The sequence below is a fragment of the Talpa europaea genome (genome assembly GCF_964194135.1).
Source record: "Talpa europaea genome assembly, chromosome: 16".
Lineage (NCBI taxonomy): Eukaryota > Metazoa > Chordata > Mammalia > Eulipotyphla > Talpidae > Talpa > Talpa europaea.
In genome coordinates, this window is record NC_140084.1 from 11734964 (window position 1) to 11748804 (window position 13841).

Genomic DNA, 13841 nt, shown 5'->3' on the forward strand with positions numbered 1-13841 from the left:
GGTGTTGCCATCCACGCTGGGGGTCCAGAGATCATTCTGTCCAGTTCTGGACCTTGGTTTCATGTTGTTCCAAAGGCCCCATTTCTGCAGAGGTGGAGCCTGGGCATTCCCACATCTGCTCGCATCTCCTGGTGCAGGCCCCGAATTTTCTGTGCTCTCCTTTCCTGCACTGTCCCCAGGAAAGTAAACTCTGTGAAAAATAACTCCAGCCTTCTGCGATGCTGCCTTTACATGCATTGGAAATGCCAACCCTTTCCCGCTGCCGAGGACTGGTTTGTTCCCTGAAGACAAGGCCCCGCCCGAGTGCTCGCTCTGCACGTGGACACCCCGCCGCGTCTGACGCAGGGGGAGCATGAGCGCACCAGAGCAGGGGAAGCCTCAGCTCACCCTGCCGTCTCAGGTCTGAACCCGCCAGCACATCCTCGGGGGGCTGCGCTGCTGCATTCAGGAGTCAGTGACCAGATTCACCTCTGAATCTCTGCTGCTGGGCCAGTGTAGCCAGCGAGGACCCCCTCACTACCCGAGAGGATCTATGGGCGGTACTCGACCTTCCTGCGCACGCCCCTCCCAGAGCGCTTTCGGACTTGGCTAGAAGCAGCATTTCTCAACCTGAGTTGGGAGGATTTCTCATGAGTGAAACACTCACCTCACACCGGAGCAGCCCGATGTGAGGAAGCAGCGGGAGAGGAGAGTTTCGGGTGTCCATCCGCAGTAAGTGAGCGAGCGAGGGTCAGCTGGCACCGACCCGCCCCCACCCCGTTTACGGTGCTGAGTTGTCAGGCTCCTTCACGGTCAGGGTTCGCCTCTGCGCACCCTCATCACTACAGATGCACTATTTTTCCAGAGCAGTGAGTATTTTTGTATGTGTCGTCACTGTCCACTACACACCAGGTGGGTCCTGGGGTACGAGTCTTCACTTCTTGGCACAGAGCACCCGTGAGGAACGAACGCGGGTCGTGCGCCACTGTTCTCGTATTTACATGCACCTGTTTTCATCCTTTGCAAACCTCCTGCCGCTTCCTCTTTCTGCCTCCCAAGGTCAGAAATGACAAGAGGTGGGAGGATATTTTTAGCGTCTGTTCCGAAAGCTCTAGCCAGGATTTCCTTTGCACACCAAGAACTGGAGCTGAGAGCGCCTTACTCCAACCCGGTTCTAGTGCCTTACACCCCACAATGCCAGTGGGGTGGAGAGCGGAGGGCAAGACAGAGGAGCTTCATTTCACCGTGGGGCCCCCGTGCACCCCCACGGCCGCTCCTGCCCAGAGGGATGGCGTGGGGGAGAAAGCCCCAGCAGCCCTGTCACCGAAGGGCAGCTGTGACGCTGATGGAGGCCGCCACTCATTTTGGCGTTGGCACCGCTCCAGTGGCGCTTCCCCGCGCAGAGCGAGCGCCTGGTCCCGGGGACACTGGCGGCCCTTTAGCCCACGGACCCTTCTGGAGTCTCTGGGACACAGGGAGGCCGGCTCCTCTGCCCTCCGGGGACGCGGCCTTCACGCTGTGCCCCGCGTGCCCTTCCCGCCCCATTCTCGCGCCGCCTTCCTAGTTTGTACGTGAATAAACATTTTACCTGCCCTGTCGTGTCCCTCTGTGGAGCGCGCCCCCGGGTAACCTGGTGTGTGTTTGCCCTCAGGAGGCGTCGGCTTTGTACAGAAACCCTTAGTAGCCGGAGCGCAAAGTGTGAAAGGACCGGGCGCCAGAGGTCAAGAAGACACGGGCCTCGGGACCCTCTGAGCCTGGGGGAGGACGCCTCGCCCCTCCTCGGTGACCCCGGAACCTGAGAGAGCACCAGGTTTGTGCGGCGACCGGCGGCGCGTGCTCACAGCTGAGAGAGGACACGGGCTTTAGCCAAGCTCCAGGGCCCGTGCCCACCGCACTGCAGAGGTCTGTCCCGGGCGTGTGCTCACCTCACGGGCTGTGAGCCTCTCCACGGAGGAGCCCGGAGCCCGTCTCCTCGCCCAGTCGGGAGCACGCGCTCCCCACGAGGAGCCAGGAGGCAGAGACGAGAGAGAAGTGGGACATGGACACAGAAGGGAGGGGCTGAGAGCTGGAGGGGAGGTGAGAGAAAGGGAGATGGGGTGGAAGAGATGGAGAGGAGAGGGCAGAGAGCTGAGTGATGAGGGGAGATAGAGACGGAGAACAGAGAGCGGGGGAGAGAATGGGAGAAGTAGCAGGAGAGAGAGGGGGAGAGACAGGAGGAGATGGGGGAGAGAGAGGCAGAGAGAGAGAGAGATAGGGAGCGATACAGCCAAGAGGTACAGAGAGATAGAAGGAGAGATGGGAGAGAGATGGGATAGATAAAGCTGAGAGATAAGGGGAGAGACAGGAGGAGAGGAGATGTAGGGAGACAGATGAGGGAGAGATAGTTGGAGATAGGGAGCGAGAGAGCAAGAGAGCTACGAGGAGACATAGGGAGAGGACATAGCAGAGAGACGGGGAGCGATAAGGGGACCCATAGGAGGAGAGATAGGAGAGAGAGAGGGAGCGATATAGCCGAGAGATAGCAGGAGACAGACACGGAGAGAAATAGGAGAGGAGGAGAGAGGAGTGATAGGGAGGCCATAGGGAGAGATCATGAGAGAGATGGGGAAGAGAGATAGGGAAACAGATGGGGGGGAGAGAGGGAGAGATCAGGAGAAATAGGGAGACAGAGATAGCAGGAGAACCGGAGGAGAGATATCAGGAGAGAGATCATGAGAGGGGAGGAGAGATAAGGGGGAGAGAGAGAGATGGCGAGAGAGAGGAGTTGAGATATGTAGAGATCAGGGGAGAGACAGGAGTTGGGACATGGAGAGAGATTGGAGAGAGATAGTAGGAAAGATAGGAGAGATCGAGAGATAGGAGGTGAGAGATGTAAATAGAGATAGGGAAGGAGATAAGGAAGACAGGAGAGAGATAGGAGGTGAGACCGGGAGAGAGGTGGGGACAGAGATACGGAGAGATGGTAGGAGAGATAGGGAGAGATGTAGGAGTTGGGAAGAGAGGTAGGAGGAGATTGGGAGAGTGACAGGGAGGCGAGATTGGAAGAGAGAGAGGCAGAGAGATAGGGAGAGAGAAAGAGATAGGAGGAGAGAGAGGATGAGTGATAGGGAGTGAGAGAGGGAGGAGATAGAGAGATGGGGAGAAGGCTAGAGAGAGATTAGGAGAGAGAGGAGGTGAGATAGGGAGAGAGGGATAGAGATAGAAGGAGAGATAGGGAGACAGTGGACAGATGGGAGAGAGATAGAGGGATAGGAGGAGACATTGCAGGAGAGATAGGGGAGAGAGGGAGAGAGATTTGTAGAGCTAGTTAGACACATAGGGAGAGAGACAATAGGAGAGAGATAGGCAGAGAGATTGGTGGAGAGATAGTTGGAGAGATAGGGAGCAAGAGAGGAAGAGATACAGAGCGAGATAGGGAGAAATACGAGGAGACATAGGGAGAGATGAGGGGACCCATAGGAGGAGAGATAGGGAGCGATATAGCTGAGAGATAGGAGGAGTTATGCAGAGATCAGGGGAGAGACAGGAGAAGAGATAGGGAGAGACTGAAGAGAGATAGTAGGAAAGATGGAGATAGTGAGAGATAAGGAAGACAGGAGAGAGGTGGAGGGGAGAGAGGGAGAGATACAGGAGGAGAGGGAGAGCTAGGGAGAGAGGATAGTGAGAGATCAGGAGAGAGAGAGGAAGAGAGGCAAAGAGATAGGGAGAATGATAGCGGGAGAGATAAGGGGAGAGAGAGGACAAGTGATAGGGATCGTGACAGGGAGAAGATACGGAGAGATCATGAGAGAGACGGGGAGAGATCGGGGGAGAGATTTGCAGAGATAGAGAGATATAGTTGGAGAGATATATCCGAGAGATAGCAGGAGAGAGATTGGTAGAGAGGAGACGTAGGGAGAGAGATGAGGGAGAGATAGGAGATGGCGGGGAGAGAGGAAGAGATATACGAGGAGAGATAGGGAGCGATAAGGGGACCCATAGGAGAGAGATAGAGAGATAGGAAGTGACATAGCTGAGAGATAGCAGGAGAGAGATAGGAGGAGAGAGGGAGCAAGATGGGAGAGTGATAGATCGGTGGAGAGATAGCAGGAGAGAGATACAAGAGATAGGGAGATAGGGGAGAGATACGGAGAGATGGGGAGAGGGAGACAGGAGGAGAGACGGAGGAGAGATAGGGGAGAGATGAGGACGAGTGATAGGGAGCAAGATGGGAGAGTGATAGGGAGAGAGATTGGGAGAGATCATGAGAGAGAGAGAGAGAGGAGGAGAGCTAGGGAGAGAGATACGGGGAGATAGGGAGGCAGATAGTAGGAGAGCTAGGGAGAGATAAAGGGGAGAGATAGGAGGAGAGGAGATGTAGGGAGAGAGATTAGGGAGAGAGACATAGGGAGCGAGAGGAAGAGATATGGAGAGAGATAGAAGGAGATAGGAAGAGAGATATGGAGAGATAGGAGGAGAGATAGCAGAGACATAGGTAGAGAGATAGTGAGATATGGAGAGAGATAGGGGGAGATTGGGAGAGAGAGAGGAGGAGATGGAGGGTGCAAAATAGGGAGAGCAGAAGGAGGTTTTAAGGGGGAAGACATGGGGAGAGAGATCGGAGAAGAGAGGGAGAGATGCGGGTGAGAAAGGGAGAGATCAGGAGAGGGACTGGGGAGATGGGGGAGTTCAGGAGAGAGACAGGGAGAAAGATACGGAGAGGGGTAGGAGGAGAAATAGGAGAGAGATACAAGAGACAGGGAGAGAGACGGGGGAGAGATGGAGAGATGGAGAGATGGGGGGGATAGGAGAGAGATCAGGAGGCTCATGAGAGAGGAGGAGAGACAGGGAGTGAGATTGCAGAGAGATACAGGGCGAGATAAGGGAGAGTTAGGACGAGAGAGATCGGTAGAGATATGGAGAGAGATAGTTGAGATCACTGGAGAGACAGGAGAGAGACAGTAGGAAAGATAGAGATGGAGAGATAGGAGGTGAGATATGGAGATAGAGATAGGGATAGAGATAAGGAAGACAGGAGAGATATAGGAGGTGAGATAGATAGTAGGAGTTGGGGAGAAGGATAGGGAGAGAGAGATATGAAGAGGGATAAGAGGAGAAATTGCAGGAGAGAGAGAGGGAAAGAGATTTGCAGAGATAGTTGGAGAGCTTGTGAGAGAGATAGGCAGAGAGAGGAAGAGAGATCGGGAGAGAGAAGAGGAGAGAGATAGTAGGAGAGATAGCGGAGAGATAGGAGGAGAGGACACATAGGGGGAGAGAGATAGCTGAGAGATAGCAGAAGAGAGATAGGTAGAGAAAGGGGGAGAGATAAGAGGGGAGACATAGGGAGAGAGATAGTGAGATATATATATATAGAGAGAGGAGAGAGATAGAGGAGAGAGGATGAGTGATAGGGAGGAGATGGGGAGGGATAAGGGGAGGGATAGGAGACATAGAGAGACTGGGAGAGATCATGAGAGGGTGGAGGAGAGATAGGAGAGGAGACATAGGGTAGGGAGAGAGACAGGAAGAGATACAGGAGGGGAGAGATGGAGAGAGAGAGCGATGGGGAGAGATGGGGGCAATCAGGAAAGAGTTAGTAGGAGAGATAGGGAGAGAGATTTGCAGAGCTAGTTAGGGAGACATAGTTGGAGAGATTGGGAGAGAGATAGGAGGAGAGAGAGGATGAGTGATAGGGAGAAGAGATGTAGCCGAGAGATAGGTAGAGATGGGGGAGAGATAAGGTGAAAGATATGGAGAGGGGTAGGAGGAGAAAAAGCAGGAGAGATAGCAGGAGAGAGATACGAGAGATAGTGAGACAGATACAGAGAGAGATCCGTGGAGCTCTGGAGAGAGATAGTAGGAGAGATGGAGGAGAGATCATGAGAGAGAGGGGAGGAGAGATAGCAGGAGAGAGATAGGTAGAGTTGGGGGAGAGATACGGAGAGAGATAGGAGTTGAGATATGTAGAGATCAGGGGAGAGACAGGAGAAGAGATAAGAGGTGGACGAGAGATGGGGACAGAGATACGGAGAGATACTAGGAGAGATAGGGAGGGAGAGAGATGAGAGAGGGAGAGATAAGGAGATAGAGAGAGAGGAGGTGAGATCGGGAGAGTGGTAGGGAGAATGACAGCTGGAGAGACAGGAGGGGAGAGAGGATGAGTGATACGGAGTGAGATAGGGAGATGTCATGAGAGAGACAGGGAGAGATCAGGAGAGAGAGAAGGTGAGCTAGGGTGAGAGGGACAGAGATAGGAGGAGAGATAGGGAGAGAGATCATGAGAGAGAGAGGGGGAGAGACAGTAGGAGAGATTGGTAGAGAGATAGGAGGAGACGTAGGGAGAGAGAAGGGGGAGAGTTGGAGAGATAGGAGGAGATGGGGAGAGAGATACAAGGAGAGAGAGGAAAAGAGATACGGAGAGAGATAGGAAGAGAAATACGAGGAGACATAGGGAGAGAGATAGCAGAGACATGGGAGAGATAAGGGGACCCATAGGAGGAGAGATAGGAGGGAGATAGGGAGTGATATAGCTGAGAGATAGCAGGAGAGAGATGGGGAGACATAAAGAGGGGGGAGATAGGGAGAGAGGAGGAGAGAGAGGATGAGGGATAGGGAGCAAGGTAGGGAGAGAGATCGGGAGAGATCATGAGAGAGAGGAGGAGATGGAGGGTGCGGAGTCGGGAGGCGGTTTTACGGGGGAAGACATAGGGAGAGATCGGAAGAGGGGGAAAGATAGGGGAGATAGGGGTAGGGAGAGATAAAGGAGGGGGAGATAGGGGGAGAGAAGGGGGTGATTGGGAGTTAGTAGGAGAGGGCAAGTGATAGGGAGCGAGAGGGAGAGATTATGAGAGAGATAGGAGAGATGAGGAGAGATGGGGAGAGAGAGAGGGATAGAGATAGGGGGAGAGACAGCGAGGGAGAGGGGAGAGATACGGAGAGATACAGGAGGAGGGCTAGGGATAGAGATGGGGCAGAGCTAGGTGGAGAGAGGGAGAGAGCAGGATGGGGGTAAGTTTGGGGGAGAGTGGAAGAGAGGGAGAGGAATGGGGGAGACATGGGGGAGTTCAGGAGAGAGAGAGGGAGAGGGGTAGGAGGAGAGATAGCAGGAGACAAATACAAGAGATAGGGAGACAGATATGGAGAGAGAGGGAGAGATAGCAGGAGGGATCAGGAGAGAGAGAGAGAGGCAGAGAGATAGGGAGAATGATAGTGGGAGAGATAAGGGGAGAGAGAAAGAGAGAGAGGAGAGGAGGGGAGAGAGGGATAGAGATGGAAGGAGAGATAGGGAGACAGATAGTGGAGAGATACGGGTGAGATAGGAGAGAGGGAGAGATTTGCAGAGATAGGGAGAGATAGTGGAGAGATAGCAGGAGCTATTGGGGCAGAGATAGGAGGAGAGAGGGAGAGAGGACGAGGGATAGGGAGCAAGATAGGGAGAGAGACTGGGAGAGATCATGAGAGAGAGAGGAGAAGAGATAGGGAGTGAGATAGCAGAGAGATGTGACGAGATAAGGGGAAAGTGAGGAGGAGAGATAGGACAGGGATAGGGAGAGATATAGCCGAGAGATAGCAGGAGAGAGGCAAGTAGAGAGATGGGGAGAGAGAAGGGGAGAGATAGGAGAGGTCGGAGAACGGAGAGATTTGGGAGAGAGATAGGAGTTGAGATCAGGGGAGAGACAGGAGAAGAGATAGGAGGTGAGGTGGAGGAGAGATGGGGAGTGAGATACAGAGAGATATTAGGAGAGATAGGGAGAGAGACCTTAGGAGAGAGGGAGAGATGAGGGGAGAGATGAGGAAAGAGAAGATGAGAAATCAGGAGAGAGAGTAGGACTTAGAGAGAGAGGGAGAGATACACAGAATAGGTGAGATATGGAGATAAAGAGAGGATAGTGAGAGATCAGGAGAGAGATAGGAAGAGAGATGGAGAGAGAGAGGAGGTGAGATAGGGAGGAAAGATCGGGAGAGAGAGAGAGGGAGAGAGATAGGAGAGATTGCAGGAGAGTGAGGACAAATGAGCGGGAGGGAGAGATCAGGAGAGAGGGATAAAGATGGGAGAGAGATAGGGAGACAGATGAGGGAGAGAGGGGGGAGAGAGAGGACAAATAATAGGGAGAGAGATCGGGAGAACCTGAGAGAGAGTGGAGAAGAGATAGGGGGAGAGAGAGAGGGAGATGAGGATGGGGGGAGATGGGGCGAGATAGGAGCAGTTCAGGAGAGAGAGTGAGGTATGGAGAGGGATAGGAGGAGAAGTAGCAGGCAAGAGATACAAGAGATAGGGAGATCAGGGGAGAGATAGGAAGAGAGATTGGAGGAGAGATAGCAGGAGAGAGATAGGGAAATGGGGAAGAGAGAAGGGAAGCGAGGATGAGTGATAGGGAGAGAGATCATGAGAGAGGGAGGAGAGATAGGGAGAGATACAGCCTAGAGATAGCAGGAGAGAAATGGGGGAGAGCTAAGGGGAGAGATAGGAGAGGGAGATAGAGATAGGAGGAGATATGGAAAGACATAGGGGTTGAGATATGCAGAGATCAGGAGAGAGACAGGAGAAGAGATAGGGAGAGACTGAAGAGAGATAGTAGGAAAGATGGAGGTAGGGATAGAGATAAGGAAGCCCGGGAGAGAGAGGAGGTGAGCTAGGGAGAGAGGTGGAGGAGAGATGGGGAGAGAGATACAGAGAGATGTTAGGAGAGATAGAGAGACCTTAGAGAGAGGAGGATAGGGAGAGATGAGGAGAGACAGGGAGAGAGATAAGAGGTGAGATAGAGTGATAGGGAGGCGAGATGGGGGGAGAGAGGCAGAGAGATAGGGTGAATGACAGAGAGAGATCATGAGAGATGGGGAGAGTTCGGGAGAGAGATAATGGGAGAGATGGGAAGAAGGATAGAGAGAGATCAGCAGAGATAGGAGGAGAGATAGGGAGAGAGATTTGCAGAGACAGGGAGATACAGAGGGAGAGAGATACAGAGATAGAGATAGTTGGAGAGATCATGAGAGAGATAGGGAGCAAGATGGGAGAGTGACAGGGAGAGCGAGCAGGAGATTATGAGAAAGAGGAGGAGAAAGATGGGGGAGATTGGGAGAGAGTCAGTAGGAGAGGTAGGAGAGAGATAGCCGAGAGATAGCAGGAGAGAGATCAGTAGAGAGCTAAGGGGAGAGACAGGAGGAGAGGAGACATAGGAAAACAGGGAGGGAGATGGGGGAGAGATAGTTGGAGAGAGAGGAGGAGATGGGGGAGAGAGAGATAGGGAGCGAGAGAGGGAGAGAGAGGAAGAGAGATACAGAGAGAAATAGGAGAGATAGGGAGAGAGAGAGCAGAGAGATGGGGGAGAGATAGGGAGCGATATAGCTGAGCCATAGCAGAAGAGATAGGTAGAGATGGGGGAGAGATAAGGGGAGAGATTGGAGGAGAGAGGACAATGATAGGGAGCAAGGTAGGGATGTGATAGGGAGAGATCAGGAGAGATAGGGAGAGAGATCGGAAGAGATCTTGAGAGATAGGAGAGATTTGGGAGAGAGAGATGGAGAAAGAGAGGAGTTGAGATGTATAGAAATCAGGGGAGAGACAGGAGAAGAGATAAGGAGAGATCGAGAGATAGGAGGTGAGATACAGAGATAGTGAGAGATAGGGATAGAGATAAGGAAGACAGGAGAGAGATAGGAGATGAGGTAGGGAGAGAGACCTTAGAGAGAGGAGGATAGGGAGAGATGAGGAGAGAAAGGGAGAGATATAGGAGGTGAGATAGATAGTAGGAGTTGAGGAGAGAGGGAGAGATAGGGAGAGAGGGAGAAAGGGTAGTGAGAGATCAGGAGAGAGACAGGAGGTGATAATAGGGAAATGCGATGGGAAGGGAGAGGCAGAGAGAGGGGAGAATGATAGCGAGAGGACAAGTGATTGGGAGAGAGAGAAGGGGGAGAGATCAGGAGAGAAGAGGTGAGATACGGCTAGAGCTAGGGCGTCGGTGAGAGGGAGACACATAGGGAGAGAGAGAGGGATAGAGAGAGGCAGAGAGGACGAGTGGAGATCGGGAGAGATCATGAGAGAGGAGGAGAGATCGGGAGAGAGGTAAGAGAAGAGATAGGAGGAGAGGAGATGTAGGGGAGAGACAGTTGGGGAGAGAGGAGGAGATGGGGAGAGGGACAGGGAGCGAGAGAGGAAGAGAAACAGGGAGAGAACTAGAAGGAGAGAGAGGCAGAGAGACAGGAGGGATAGGAAGAGAGAGACCGGGAGAGATCAGGGGACTCAGGAGAGAGATAGGGAGCCATAGTGAGATGAGGAGGAGAGAGGAGAGAGGATGGAGTGATGAGGAGAGAGGTGGGAGATAAAGGGGGAGAGAGAGGAGAGAGGAGGAGGAGATGGAGGGTGGTTTTAATGGGGAAGACATAGGGAGAGATCAGGGAGAGATGGGTGAGATGTGGGAGAGAGAGGGGGTGAGAGGTGGGAAGGGAGGGGAGGAGGGAAGATAGGTGAGATGGGGGGAGGGAGAGATGAGGCAGAGATACAGGAGGGCAGATGGTGGGAGCGATGGGGGGGAGAGTTAGTAGGAGAGACAGGGAGAGAGAATTGCAGAGATAGGAAGATCAGGGGAGAGAGATAGTGATACGGAGTGAGATAGGGAGAGTGATTGGGAGAGAGATCATGAGAGAGATAGGAGAGATGGAGAGAGAGGAGGTGAGATAGGGCAGAGATAGGGAGAGATGAGAGAGATAGGTGGAGAGAGAGGGAGAGAGTGACGGAGGTAGGGAGAGATATAGAGAGGGATAGAGATGGAGAGATAGGAGGAGAGATGGGGAGAGGATAGGGAGAGATTAGAGGGAGGAGGTGAGATAGGGGGAGAGATACGGAGAGATTTAGGGAGATACAGGACAGAGCTAGGTGGAGAGATCAGGATGGGGGGAAGTTTAGGGGAGATAGAGGGATGGGGGAGATAGGGGAGAGAGATACGGGGAGGGGATAGGAGGAGAAATAGCAGGAGAGAGATACAAGAGACAGGGAGAGAGATTTGATAGGGAGGTGGGAAGAGATAGGGAGATCAGGGGAAAGAAGATAGGAGGAGAGATCGGGGGAGAGAGGAGGAGAGCTAGGGAGAGAGATAGGGGAGAGATAGGAGGAGAGGAGATGTAGGGAGACAGACATAGGGAGCGAGAGAGGAAGAGATATAGAGAGAGATAGAAGGAGAGGGGAAGAGAGATACGGAGAGATAGGTGGAGAGATAGTGAGTTATGGAGAGAGAGATGGGAGAGAGATGGAAGAGAGATCAAGAGAGAGAGAGAGATGGAGAGAGGAGAGAAGGAGAGATGAGGACGAGTGATAGGGAGCAAGATGGGAGAGTGATAGCGAGAGAGATCGGGCTAGATCATGAGAGAGGGGGGAGGAGAGATAGGGAGAGAGATGGGGGAGATTGGGAGACAGATAGTAGGAGAGAGATCAGGGGAAATGTGGGGAGAGAGAGAGGGAGCGTGAGAGGAAGAGATAAGGGAGAGAGATAGAAGGAGAGAGAGGCAGAGAGATAGGGAGAGAGATAGCAGGAGAGAGATTGGTAGAGATGGGGAAGAGACAGGGAAGAGATAGGAGGAGAGGAGACATAGGGAGAGAGAGAGTTGGAGAGATAGCAAGAGAGATCAGGAGAGAGGACAAGTGATAGGGAGAGAGATTGGGAGAGATCATGAGAGAGAGATAGGGGAGATGGGGGGAGATTGGGAGAGAGAGAGGAGGAGATGGAGGGTGTGAAATAGGGAGAGTGGAAGGTTTTAAGGGGGAAGACTCAGGGAGAGATAAGGGGAGAGATCGGAGAAGAGAGGGAGGAGAGATAGGGAGAGGGATGGGGGAGATGGGGGTAGGGAGAGAGACAGGCAGAGATATAGGAGAGGAGATAGGGGGAGAGATGTGGGGTGATGGGGAGCTAGGAGAGATCGGGAGAGAGAGGAGGACAAGTGATAGGGAGTGAGATCGAGCGAGAGATCGGGAGAGATCATGAGAGAGGAGGAGAGATGGGGGAGAGATAAGGGGAGTAGGAGTAGAATAGAGAGATAGCAGGGAGATAAGGAGAGGTTGGAGGAGATTTAGGGAGAGAGGAGGAGTGATATGGAGCGAGATAGGGAGAGATCATGAGAGAGATAGGAGGAGAGATGGGGGAGAGATAGGGGGAGAGATAGCAGGAGAGAGATAGGGAGGTCGGTCGGAGGTGAAGTAGGGAGAGGGATAGAGACAGGAGGAGAGACAAGGAGAGAGTGAGGGAGACAGGGAGAGATACAGAGAGAGGGCAGAGACAGAGGGAGAGATGGGGAGAAATGGGGGAGAGATGGGGAGATGGCAGGGAGAGATTAGGAGAGAGGGAGGAGGTGAGATGGGGGAGATAGTGAGGGAGAGGGGCGAGAGACAGGGAGAGAGACAGGGAGAGATCAGAATGGGGGGTAGTTTGGGGGAGAGGAGGAGAGATAGGGAGGGGGATTGGGAGAGGGATAGGAGGAGAAATAGCAGGAGAGAGATGCAAGAGATACGGAGAGAGATGGGGAGAGAGAGCTGGGGAGACAGAGATTGGGGGGGAGAGGGAGAGAGCTGGGAGGAGATACAGGAGGGATGAGGAGTGTGATGGGGAGAGGAGAAAGGCGGAGTGACAGGGTGTAAGATAGGGCGGGGAAGGACAGGCGGGAGGGGGCGGGGAGAGGGTCCGGCCCCACGCGGGAGGAAGAAGGTGAGAAAGGAGAGGTGTCCAGGTGTTCGTGGAGGGCAGGAGACTGAGACACCGCGGAGGGAGGCGCAGGACGCTGGGAAGCGAGGGGGAGAGACAGAGGCGAGGGCCCAGGGGAGAGGCCCCTGAGTGACAGGGGAGGGGGAGGGGGGAGGGGAGAGATGAGGGGTGCGGAGAGGCGGGGGAGCCAGGAAAGAGGTGGAAAAGCGGAGGGACGAGAGCTGGGGGCTCACGGGCGAGACCTGAGCCCCCGGAGACGCGGGAGGAAGAGGCGCAGGGCGGGATGGGGAGAAGAGCTGCAGGGAGGAGGGGCGGGAGTGCAGCGGGGAGAGGAGTCAGGCCGGGAGGGGAGGGGAGGCCGGGCTGAGAGGGCAGGAGGGGGCTGTGGGGGGACGCGGGGGGCAGAGGGAGCCTTGGAAGGCCCCGAGTCTGTGGGCGACGGGTCAGAACTGAGGAGAGCAGGGAGGAGAGGACAGGGGAGCAGGAAGATGGAGACGGAGGGAGGAGTGGCGTGGTGGGAAAGCAGACGGGGAGGGAGGAGAGGGGGGAGCAGGGGGAGAGGAGACCCACCTGGTGTCCCTGGCGCCGAGGGACAGGGAGGTCCCTGAGCTGCGGGGTCGCGGGCGGGAGCGCAGGTGACGGGCGCGACAACCCTGGGCTGGGAAAGAGCAGCAGCCGGGAGAGGCAGAGGAGGCGGAGAGGCAGAGGAGGCGTCTACGCGAACCCCCCAGAGTTTATTTGGGAGAGAACCGAGGAGAACAGCAGAGACGACACTCGCCGCCGCAGCCTGTGGCTCAGCCGCCGTGAGGCGTGTGTGTTGGGGTGAACCTGAGATGCACCAGGAGAACCTATTTCTCTGCACGTTTATTACTTTGAATCGATGCCGATGCAGTTGTCGGGGTGGGGAGTGGAGGAGAGAGCGAGGGGGGAGGAGAGCGAGGGGAGGAGGAACCCACAGGGAAGAGCAGGGAGAGAGGAGAGGAGGAGATGAGAGCAGAGCACAGAAGCGGGAGGGGGGAGAGGACGCGCCAAAATGTCTGAATAAAGCCCCGAGAGCCGCCTCTCCTGACCCCAGTAACTCGCTGCAGACCCTTCCGGCCTCTTTATTCCCCTCGCGGGTCAGCCGGGCCTGCGAGCGCAGGGGGCCCGCGGGCAGCTCCTCTGCTCAGAGGCCTCCGCGCTGGCGCCTGAGCG